This window comes from Sus scrofa, chromosome 14, assembly GCF_000003025.6.
Source record: "Sus scrofa isolate TJ Tabasco breed Duroc chromosome 14, Sscrofa11.1, whole genome shotgun sequence".
NCBI classification, from domain to species: Eukaryota; Metazoa; Chordata; class Mammalia; order Artiodactyla; family Suidae; genus Sus; species Sus scrofa.
In genome coordinates, this window is record NC_010456.5 from 76,430,660 (window position 1) to 76,443,272 (window position 12,613).

A 12,613-nucleotide genomic window follows, 5' to 3' on the forward strand; every position below is an offset into this window, starting at 1 on the left:
AACTCAAAGATATACATCAGATTGTTACATATATCCTTTGAGGAGGAATCAGGACTCCTGTCATTCTGTTTTATTGCTGAACTATTGTTTAAGGTATCATTACTTTTCTTGCGTGACTGCTTTTCCTTTGTTCTACATTCCCTCACTTCTTTAATTAGTAACTGCTGGAGTCTGTTCTGTGGAACTCAGGGAAGGCCTAGGAGACTAAAACCTTTTTCTACAAACAAGAAAGAGGGGACGTGAAAGGGATTTTATATCTGGGAAGGCCCCATAGGGTCCTTGCTTTCAACATAGCCCATGACTTCAAGTTGAAACCAATGCTCAGTTACCATTCTGAAAATCCTACTGCCCTTAAGAATTATGCTAAGTCTACTCCACCTGTGCTCTGCAAATAGAACAACAAAGCCTGGATGACAGTACATCGGTTTATAACATGGTTTACTGAATATTTTAAGTCCACTATTGAAACCTGCTGCTCAGAAAAATATGCCTTTCAAAATATTGATGTTCACTGACAATGCACTTGGTCACCCGGGAGTTCTGATAGAGATATCCAACAAGATTAATGTTTTCCTGCTTACTAACATAACACCCATTCTGCAGCTCATGGATCCGTATTAGCCCCATTCTTGATGCTTTTTCCCTTCCCCCTCTCCCCCCATTTTGGCCTCCCTGAGGCATATGGAGTTCCTGAGCCAGGGATCAGTTGCAGCAATGCTGTATCCTCAACCCACTAGGCCAGGCCGGGGACTGAACCTGCCACTATTCCCTACTGGTTCTAGGGCAGAATGTATCCTTGCCTTTTCCAGATTCTAAAGGATGCCTTTATGCCTCTACTTATGTTCCTCTTTCCTCCATATCCAAACCCAGCAACAGAGATTAAGTCCTTTTCTCAAAACATCTCTTCCAGCTCCCTCTTCCACTTTTAACAATCCTTTTAATTACACTGAATCCATCTGGATAATCCAGGATAATCTATTTTAAAATCAGCTGATTAGCAACCTAAATTCCATATGCAACCTTAATTCCTTTTTGCTAATGTAAAGGCCTAAAAGATATATTTGAGGGGTCATTATTCTGCTTACCACAACTAATTGAACCAAAAATTATATTATACTTACACTGGGAGAGAAAGTGTATGTGTACTGGGGGTGGGCAGAGATAGGAAAGAGCGGTTTAAGCATATCTTTTAGAAATACATATATGAAGGTAATTACAAAAAAAAAAAAAAAAAAAAAGCCCGTCAGTATTTAAAAACACTCTGAAGAACAAGAATCACAAGTAGATAAGAGTACAGCAGAAGAATGAGGTTTTTCCTTATAAGCCTTAATGTATTATTTTAAACAATGCACATACATTATTATGACTTGAATTTATTTATTCATTATTTTTTTCTTTTTACAGCCGCACCTGAGACAAATGGAAGTTCCCGAGCTTGAAGTCGAATCAGAGCTGTGGCTGAGGCCTATGCCACAGCCATGGCAACACCAAATCAAGCCACATCTGCGAACTACACCACAGCTTGCAGCACCACTGTATCCTTAACCCACTGAACAGGCCAAGGATCAAACCCACACCCTCAGAGGGACAAGTTGGGTCATTAACCACTGAGCCACAACAGGGACTCTGAAGAAGGAGGATACTTCTAATACTTGGGAACTATAATCTGAACAAGATTAATGCATAGGCTCAAACAGTCGGTTCACCCTCATCAATGCCATCACAAATAGGTTTTATTCAATGTATCAGTTCCTGGTAAAACATGGCAATGGGCAAAATCAGGATAACAGAAAGGCTTTTTTTTTAAAGGCCACACCCACAGCACATGGAAGTTCCTAGGCTAGAGGTATAATCGGAGATACAGCTACCAGCCTACCACAGCCACAGCAACCTGGGATCCAAGCCACATCTGTGACCTACACCACAGCTCACAGCAACCCCAGATCCTTAACCCACTGAGCAAGGCCAGGGATCAAACATGCATCTTCATGGATACTAGTCAGGTTTGCTACCACTGAGCCATGACGGAAACTCCCAACAGAAAAGCTTTTGATTTGTTAGGGAATAGGAAGTAGTCTAGACTAGCTAAAATGATAAAATAGTGGGAATCAAACTAGAAATAAAACTAGAAAGTTCCCACGTGGTACAGCTGGTTAAGGATCCAGTGTTGCTGTGGTTATGGCACAGACCACAATTGCAGCACAGGTTCAATCCCTGGCCTGGGAACCTGAACATGGCGGGCTGAAGAGGGAGGGAGGGAGGAAGGAAGGGAAGGAGGGAAGAAGTAAGGGAGGGAGGGAGGGAGGAAAGAAAACAAAAAAGGAAAACTGTAATCACAAATCACAGAGCATTCCCCTATAGTCAATGGAAGAACTGCATGCTGAATGCTGTTGAACAGGAAAGTGACAAAAAATAAAACATTCGTTTCTACTCAGGATTTTTTTTTTTTTTTTTTTTTTTTTTTTGTCTTTTGCCATTTTCTTGGGCCACTCCCTCGGCATATGGAGGTTCCCAGGCTAGGGATCTAATTGGAACTGTAGCTGCCGGCCTACACCAGAGCCACAGCAACACGGTATCTGAGCCGTGCTTGCAACTGTTACACCACAGCTCACGGCAACGCTGGATTCTTAACCCACTGAGCAAGGCCAGGGATCAAATCCACAACCTCATGGTTCCTAGTCAGATTCATTAGCCACTGAGCCACGATGGGAACCTCTTTACTCAGGTTTTTAAAGCAGCTGATATTCAGTGAAGCTCAAGGAAAGCCAATTCACTGCCAGGACTATGATGGGACACTTGAGGCTTCCAGGTACAAAATTTAAGGGGGAATTCACTCTGAGTATCAATCAAGTGACCTACACTTGTACAACCCTGAGAGTGAAGGGGTGCCTCCTTAAATTCTGCATTTGTACAACTCTTAGTATCCTTATTTTGTGGGCTAAGCACATCATTTGCCTCATTTGTAATAGCCAAAAAGTAGAAACAAACCCAAATGTCTGTGAATAAATAGAATGTGTTATATCAATACAATGGAATATAGGGTATTTTTTAACCATAAAAAGGAATGAAACAGCGATGCCCCCAACATGGATGAACCTTGAAAATATTATGCTGAATGAAAGAAGCCAGTCGCAAAGGCCTAATATTGTTACTTTATGATTTAATTTATAAGAAATGTCCAGAACAGGTAAATTTACAGTGACAGAAGTAAATTAGTGGTTGCCAAGGGAAGGAGAAGTGGGAAGGGTCAGGGAGGAGAACAACTGCTTACGGATAGTTTTTTTTTCTTTTTTTTTTTGGCTGCACCCAAGGCATGCAGAAGTTCCTGGGCCAGGGATTAATCACAGAAGTGACCTGAACCACAGCAGTTAACAACACCAAAACCTCAACTGCTGGGCCACTGGGGAGGAAAAAATAAAAGAAAGATGACTTCAAAGCATTGCAGGAGTTCCTGCTATGGCACAGTGGGTTAAGAACCTGTCTGCAGGAGTTCCCATTGTGGCGCAACAGAAACAAATCCAACTAGGAACTATAAGGTCTCGGGTTCGATCCCTGGCCTTGCTCGGTGGGTTAAGGATCTGGCACTGCCGTGAGCTGTGGTATAGGTTACAACTGCAGCTCAGATTCCGCGTTGCTGTGGCTGTGGAGAAGGCCAGCAGCTACAGCTCCAATTGGACCCCTAGCCTGGGAACCTGCATATGCCGCAGGTGCTGCCCTAAAAAGACAAAAGACAAAAAAAAAAAAAGTATCTGTCTCCAGCAGCTTGGATCTCTGTGGAGGCGTGGGTTCAATCCCCAGCCAGGCAATGCAGTGGGTTAAAAGATCTGGCATTGCTGCAGTTGCAGCATAGGTCACAGCTCAGATTCAATCCCTGGCCTGGGAACTTCCATGTGCCATAAGTGTGGCCATTATAAAAAAAAAAAAGGCATGAAATAGCCCATTCTAGTGTTTTTCCCATTGATGGTAAAGATATTTCCCATAAAAACAAATAGCAAAATAAAAAACATTACAAGGATTGTAAAGGATTGGAGTACCCTTGAGGAACAGTGGGTTAAGGGTCTGGCATTGTCACTGCTATGGTATGGGTTTGATCCCTGGCCTGGGAACTTCTACACGCTGAGGGTACAGCCAAGAAAAAAAAAACAAAAAAGATCTAGTAAGGTAATCCAATTCAAGATCGACATGGAAGAATCAACAGCTTTCCTATATACCAGCAATAACCAATTTTTTAAATGTCAAGACAGAGAAAATCCCAACTGCCCTACAACCTCACTCTTGATTTTTTTTTTTTTTTTTTTTTTTTTTTTTTTTTGCCGGAGGCTGGCAGCTATAGCTCCAATTTGACCCCTAGACTGAGAACTTCCATATGCCGCGGGGGCGGACCTAAAAAGCAAAAAAACAAACATTGGTACACATTCTACTTAGTTAAAAGGTGTTAGAAAACATGAGAATCTCAATCACACTGAAGTACTATTCCAACTAAAATGCATACAGTTGAGGGACTGATGCAGAAAGTCAACTCAATGAAAAAAAAAGCACTGACTCACCTTCAGATCTGCTTTTTTTTTTTCTTTTTAGGGCTGCACCTGTGGCATTTGGAAGTTCCCAGGCTACAGGTCGAATTGGATCTATAGCTGCCCACCTTGCCTGCCAGCCACAGCCACAGCGATGTGGGATCCAAGCCGCATCTGCAACCTACACCAGAACTCACCGCAACATTGGATCACCAACACACTGGACAAGGCCAGGGACTGAACCTGCATCCTCATGGATGCTAGTCAGATTTGTTTCTGCTGTGCCACAACATGAACTCCTCTGCACATTTTTCTTAAGAACACTTGAGACATTACAGTTATGAGACTTTTGAGTGACTTTGGGCACGTCACTTAAGAGCTCTCTAAGCTTTAGTTTCCTCGACATAAAATAAATGGATTGGATTGTCTGACCTCTAAGTATTCACCTAAATTCAGACCTCAGTATCAATACTTCACTGATGATATTTACAATTCCTACTTAGATTTTTTTTTTTTTTTTTTTTTTTTTGTCTTTTTGTTGTTGTTGTCGCTATTTCTTGGGCCGCTCCCACGGCATATGGAGGTTCCCAGGCTAGGGGTTGAATCGGAGCTGTAGCCACCGGCCTACGCCAGAGCCACAGCAATGCGGGATCCGAGCCGCGCCTGCAACCTACACCACAGCTCAGGGCAACGCCGGATCGTTAACCCACTGAGCAAGGGCAGGGACCGAACCCGCAACCTCATGGTTCCTAGTCGGATTCGTTAACCACTGCGCCACGATGGGAACTCCCCTAGATTCTTAAAGAATCATGTACTAAGATATAAAATATGAATTTTGAGCAGAAAATCAGATTTTGGCCCTTGGAATACAGAGTTTTTAAAATGTGAGAGCAAGTACATAAATATATATGATATGTATATACATTTTTCTCAATACAAAAAAAAACTGGTACACAAAAATGTTTTACTAAATCTATTCATCTGCTATAATAACACTTGTCCTATATATGAATATAGATAATCGTTTCCACTGTTAAAATGATCACTCTCTGGAAGTTTACAGATGTTAACAATTACTTTTTATAAGTATTTTCCCAAGAATAGCTCCCTGTACAATTATACACAACATGAATATGGTAATTTGCTCAATTCTCTGTACAAACAATATAAAGCTCATATTAAGCATCATGCTAATATTCAAATTAGATCCCCATATGTAGTGTAAATATTTGAGGGAGAAAAATCTGCAAATAAAGACACTGAGATTGAATTCTGGTCTTCTGATCAATTCTACTTTCAATTTCTGGCCCCCTACCCCCATTCCAAGGCTCCCTTACTACACAGGAAAAGAACACTACTTAGGTTTCCAGTCACATATATTCCTAACTCCAGCCCCTTATCTGCTATTTAGTAGCTCTGATCTTTGGCAACTTCCTTAATTTTTTAAGCTTCAATTATCTTCAAAATTGAAGTATTAGTACCAGCTGAGAACCAGAGTGTCCTGAAGATAAAATAAAACAGTGGGGGTGGAGAGGTGTGAAAAATAAAATAAAATGAGATAATGTGCCTAGGACATTAATAATCAATCAGAGAATGTTACCTATTATGGTTGTTATTATTATTGACTTAAGGATGTTCAGGAGTTCCCGTCGTGGCGCAGTGGTTAACGAATCCGACTAGGAACCATGAGGTTGCGGGTTCGGTCCCTGCCCTTGCTCAGTGGGTTACGGATCCAACGTTGCCATGAGCTGTGGTGTAGGTTGCAGGCGCGGCTTGGATCCAGTGTTGCTGTGACTCTGGCGTAGGCCGGTGGCTACAGCTCCAATTCAACCCCTAGCCTGGGAATCTCCATATACCGCGGGAGCAGCCCAATAAATAGCAAAAAGACAAAAAAAAAAAAGAATGTTCAGTGATGTTTATTTTAAAAGAGTACTTTAGGAGTTCCTTGTGGCTCAGCAATAACGAATCCGGCTGGTATCCATGAGGATGCAGGATGGACCCCTGGCCTCTATACAGCGTTGCCATGGGCTGGTGGGCTGGCAGCTGCAGCTCCAATTCAACCCCTAGTTTGAGAACCTTCATATGCTGCAGGTGCGGTCCTAAAAAGCAAAATGAGTACTATAAAAAGACTAAAGACTATTAAATTATTAACCGACCCGTGAATTTTCTCAAGCTTCCATTCTAATCTTTATCTCTTTCGAGAAACATGGTTTGTGTTTTATTAATACAGCATAGTTTAGAATTTGCTTATTATTTAGTAATATTAAAAAATTCTTCCATTTTAGTCTGGTCAACTACTTTGTAAACTCCCAGAGCCAGAACCTTGTTTCATAACCTGTGTTCACATGTGTCTTGTGTTTACTACATTGTAATGATTTGTTACTCCTTCTCTCCTTCCTAAAGTCCTGAGAAATTCTAAGGCAAAGAGCAAAGCTTACTTGTATCCTGAAGGCTTGGAAATCAGACACAAAATAGCTCTCAATAAATGTTTGTTGAATGGATAAATGAATGAATTAATCTTTCTTCTCCCTTTGCAATGCCTCACACAATACTCTACACATAACAGGAACTCGGTAAAGCTCGTCAATGGATTCATGGAGAAATCATTTGGACCCAACCACATAAAGCTTTATCTTGCTTCAGAAAAGCACTTCAACTTTAAAGCTCAGCTACTAAAATTACAAACTAAAAGTTTTAGTCTAACACATATAAAATACATAGGTTCAATGACTAACCACATCAAGGCTAGCTACAGAAGTATTAAAATCCATTTTTTTAACTAATGAATTTGTGAACCTCAACATGGAAAAATTCAGTTACATAATCAAAAGAGAGGTTATGTCCTGCAAATTTATACCTACAAAAGATAGTGAGAAAAAAATTATCAAAAAGCTTATATCTGCACATTGAAATAAATTATTTTTATGCCTGAACTGAAGCCATTGTTTTCACTAGAAATAAGAGTTAACAGCAAAGTGGTCCAAACTTGTCTCTATAAAATAGTCTTTGAGACTGAGAGTAAATGTTTTGATCTCTCAGTGATTTTTAACTCCTGGAAGACTCCTTTTATTAACAGATATTCAAAACCCTGTCTCCTAAAATAAAACTTTATTTTCTAAAAGGCAAACAATCTGAGTAGGCACACTTTCGGAACACTAGGTTTTTATATTCCAGCACTAAAACTATCCCTGGTGTTCAGCCTGGTACTGCTGCAACAGAAACACTTTTCTTAGTTTTTAAATTACATTTGAGTTAAGGTTTAAATGTAGTACTACACATTCTTTTACTGCATCATCTAAACTGATTTTTACACTGCATATATAAATTCATAAGTATACCGTAAAAGAATTCTACACTTGAATGAATCTGGGAAGAAACGTGAGCTCAACACACACCCCCTTCTTCCAACTCAATACGATTCAGAAGAAGCACATCGTTTTTTTCTCAGGAATTTCTCTCTCCCGCCCCCATCCCACACTTTATTTCAGAGCAGAAATCATTCATTCTCCCACTCACAGTCTTTCCACCCAAAGAAGCTTCCCAACTAATACTATTTCAGCAGGACTCTCCTTTCACATCTCAGAGTGCGTGAAGGATTTCTTTGGAAGGGGCGGTGAAGGTCCGGGACACCACCACTCCCGCCATGCATTTTAGGTCCTAGCGCGCAGTCCCCCACCATCCTCATGCGGACCCCAGGAAACTGCGATGGTCTGACACCGCAACCCCCCATATCCGCTAGGGCAAAGCAAACCGGGCCCAACCTCTGGGCTCCCATTCAACATAGCCTCCACCTGGCTGTACCCCGCTTCTCCCCACTTATTCCCAGTGTAGCCTGGTCTCATTATCCAATTTGGAGTCCCATAACCATCTTGCTCCCAACACACAGAACACACACACACACACCCTTCTACACTCCCGCCCCTGCCCCTTGAGCCCTACTACACCCGGGTCCCTTCCTCCGGGACCTCCCGGCAGCTCCAGCCCTCCCGCGTGCCCTAGTGCAGACCGGCGCCCTGTCCCTATACCCACAAGACCCGCGTCCTACCCCACACGTCACACTCGGGCCCATTCCTCCCGCGACCCGACCTTCCCCACCCCCTCCCTAGGCGCTACCCCCAGCACCCCGTTACCTCCGGCCCCGCCCCCCTGAGGGTGTCGCACTCACCGCTTCTGCCACCGCATCCTTAACCGCCGCGGCTGCTATAGCTACAGGGAGCCAAGGCAACCAGCTCTCGCGACACTTTCTTTAGCTACGGCGAGAACAGCAGGGAAGAGCTTCTCGCAAGAAAGTAAACGAGTCAGGCTCGAGACGGCTAAGTATATCTCGCGATAGTGTTGTGTAAGATGGCGTCCGCGAGGCGCTTCAGAGGTGGCCTGGAAAGGTCTGGAGGTGGACGAAGGCGGGGAAGGATCTTGAGCTGGCGGGAGAATCGAAGAACAATTGCAGGCAGGGCTGGAGGAAGTTAGTACGGCGAAGTTTTACACTGGAATAACTTTAGGAATGTGGCCCTCTTTTCCCAGTGCCTCGAACTTAGAGCAGTGTTGCCTTTAGCTGAAGTTCCGAATTCCTGGCATTTTATTTCTCCACCCAGAGTAGAGATTGAGTGAGCAAGCCGGGAATTGACCTATTCTCCACGTTAACCTTCCTTCAGGAAATATCCATCCTTTCTTCCCCTACCCTGGTTTGTGAATGGTATTTGAATTCGCAGAAATGTTTGTTTATCCACGGGTTCTCCACCCCCATCAATTCACCAGAACAAAATCGGAAATAAATATGTTTTGTTTTGTTTTTTAATCGAACATAAGCACAGGTGTTTGGCCTTGCGTGCCGAAGGAGTGCCATGCTGGTTGGTGTGTGGTCTGAACTTTGCAGTTGTTGCTTGCCACCCTGTGGGCACATCCTTACCTGATGACTCCCTCAACACCTAGTTGTAAAGGCTTTCTGCTGTCAGCAGTAAATGCAGACTAAGATGTTGAAACAGAAGATGAATATAAAGGAGTTCCTGTCATGGCTCAGTGGTTAAGGAACCTGATTAGTATCCGTGAGGACTCGGTTTGATCCCTGGCCTCCTTAGTAGGTTAAGGATCCCCTGTTGCCCTGAGCTGTGCAAATCGCAGATGCAGCTCAGATCCCATGTTGCTGTGATTGTGGCATCTGCAGCTCCAATTGGACCCCTAGGCTGGGCACTTCCCTGTGCCCCAGGTACAGCCCTAAAAAGCAAAATAAATTTTAAAAAATGATATTTAGTAACTCATTTAAGCTCAAAATATTTCAACGTGTAATCAATACTTCAAAATTGTTATTATTATCATTATTATTTTGGTCTTTTTAGGGCCTCACGTGCGGCATATAGAAATTCCAAGACTAGGGGTTGAATCTGAGCTGACCTACATCACAGCCAGATCTAAGCTGCATCAGTGACCACAGCTCATGGCAAGGCAGAATCCTTAACCCACTGAGCAAGGCCAGGAATCGAACCTGCGTCCTCATGGATACGTCAGATTTGTTTCCACTGAGCCATGTCGGGAACTCCCAATACTTTGAAGTTATTAAGGAGATATTTTATGTTCCTTTTTTTTTTTCTTTTTGGCTGCATCCATGGCATGTGGAAGTTACCAAGCTGCTTCAGTGATAATGCCATATCCTTAACCCACTGCTCCACAGAACTCCTTATGTTCCTGTTTTCATATTGAATCTTCAAAATCCAGTGTTTTTAGGCTAAGCATATCTCAAGAGCACAATAGCCACAAGTGACTAGTAACTACAGTTTTAGACAGCAAAGCGGTAGACCCTATCCCAAGGAATACATTATCTGGGCAATTTCAGAGGCATATTATTATGGGCATGTGGTTATGTAAAAGAAACCCTTGAAGTTGCAAACTCAAATGGCTGCAGAGTCTAGGTGAATAACAATAAAAGATGACCTGGTGTAAAGCAATAGGTGGTAGTGGGGAATAGGATCATGGGAAAGTACAAGCTTCTATCTAGAAGAGTGCTTTCCTGCTCCTGTGGCCACTATGGAAAATATAGATTTCTCAAAAAAAAAAAAAATTAACAATAGAGAGTTCTCTTGTGGCCCAGCAGGTTAAAGATCCAATGTTGCCACTGCTGTGGTGAAGGTTGCTGCTGTGGCGCAGGTTATGATCCCTGACCTGTAAACTTCCACATACCACAGACTCGGCCCCCGAAAAAGGAAAAGATGTTCTAACAGAAGAGTAGCGTCCAGGCAGAGATAGCAACGCCTGAGGATTGAACTAAATTTCTGACTAGATCCATTACAAGTGTGCACGTTAATACATTAAACCTCCATTGCAACTTCTGATGATAATTTGACTTCTAAATAGACTTTTCTACTGAGGAGATAATTTCACAACCAACTTGGGCTCCCTGTAAATTAACAGGCTTACATCATGACGTGTTTTTGTTGTTGTTGTTGTTGTTGTTACATTTAAGATTTCAGACATTCTGAGCTTGGAAAAACTCAGTTTCTAGGCTTTCAGAGGTGTAAGACTTTTTCTTACCCCAACATAACGGTAGGCATTTAATAATTATTTTATATAGTGGACAGGGAAATCTCTTTGTCACATGAAAATTGTTATTTGCTTTTGTACCTCTGATGCCTCATATAGTACCTGGTATATAGTAGGCACTCAATGAACATTAAGGAATATAGTCCTCAAATTCTGAGGTGGGCTCACAGACTTTTAAACATAAGACCTATAAAAACAATGAACCCTAAGGTTCCCCTGGTAGTACAGTGTGTTAGGGATCTGAGTTGCCACTGCTGTGGCTTTGGTCACTGCTGTGGTGTGGATTCAATCTCTGGCCCAGGAACTTCCGCACACCAAGGGCACAGCCAAAAAGGAAAACAAGCAAAAAAAGATCTTCAGACACTTACCCAGATCCTATCTGTGCCCTTCCCATGTTCCCTCAGCCCATCCTAGAGTTCACTATAGCTTTGGCAGGAAGATCCTGTACAAGCCTGTAACTTCCTACCTTCAACACCTAAGTTATCTCCTTGCCTGGAAATGCCAGCTGAGTTAACATACCCAGTAGCACTTCATAACAAATGAGATATTGATGGCTAAATATTTCAATTTCTACCCCCTCAGTGACACAGTTCTGAAGTATGTTTTACTATAGCGTTTCTCAAAATTTACTAACATAAAAATCGACTGGAGAGATTAATAAGACACAGATCCTTTTGCATTATTTATGTATTTATTTGTTTATTTTTATGACCATACCTGCAGCAAATGGAAGTTCCCTGCGCCTGAGACTGAATCCAAGCTGCAGCTGCGGCAATGCTGAGGTCTTTTAACACACTTTTTTTTCTTTTTAGGGCTACACCCACAGCCTATGGAAGTTCTCAGGCTAGGGGTCCAATTGGCCACAGCTCCTGGCTACACCACAGCTACAGCAACACAGGATCTGAGTCAAGTCCGAGACCTATACCACAGCTCTCAGCAGCACTGGATCCTTAACCCACTGAGCGAGGCCAGGGATCGAACTCGCATCTTCATGGATACTAGTTGGGTTTGTTACTGCTAATCCATGATGGGAACTTCACTGTACAGGGCCTGGGATGGAACTTGTGTCTCCACATCGACCTGAGCCACTGCTTAACCCATTGCACCACAACAGGATCTCCAGTGGGAACTCCTTGAGTTTGCACTTTTAACCAAGCTTCCAGGAGAAAATGATGCTGCCAGACCATGGACCGCACTTTGAATAGCATTTGGCTCATAAAGTCTCCAGTGAGATTCAGCCCCAATTGCCCAGAGCACCTTTATGGCCTTTAAACTGCTTAGATTTGGGAATCGCCTCCCAAATTTACTATTTGCAACCAAGTCTTTGTTTCAGGGATTACTTGGGGGGAAATCCAAACAACGACTACTCTTCTTAGAAAAATGCATATAGAGGGGAGTTCCCGTCGTGGCGCAGTGGTTAACGAATCCGACTAGGAACCATGAGGTTGCGGGTTCGGTCCCTGCCCTTGCTCAGTGGGTTAACGATCCGGCGTTGCCCTGAGCTGTGGTGTAGGTTGCAGACGCGGCTCGGATCCCGCGTTGCTGTGGCTCTGGCATAGGCCGGTGGC

At 42.9% G+C, this 12,613-nt stretch overlaps 1 protein-coding gene across 8 annotated transcripts in view; it reads right to left on the bottom strand.

The window, feature by feature from the left end:
- Positions 1-9,183, bottom strand: part of USP54 (ubiquitin specific peptidase 54) — a 132,620-nt gene extending 123,437 nt beyond the window's left edge. For 2 of the 8 annotated variants that reach the window (XM_021072558.1, XM_021072560.1), the window contains exon 1: positions 8,680-9,177. The gene's annotated coding sequence lies outside the window, so the exon portion shown is untranslated. Of the gene's footprint in view, positions 1-8,559; positions 8,594-8,679 lie in introns of those variants that run through there. The other 6 variants (XM_021072539.1, XM_021072562.1, XM_021072567.1 and 3 more) reach the window with 6 other exon arrangements.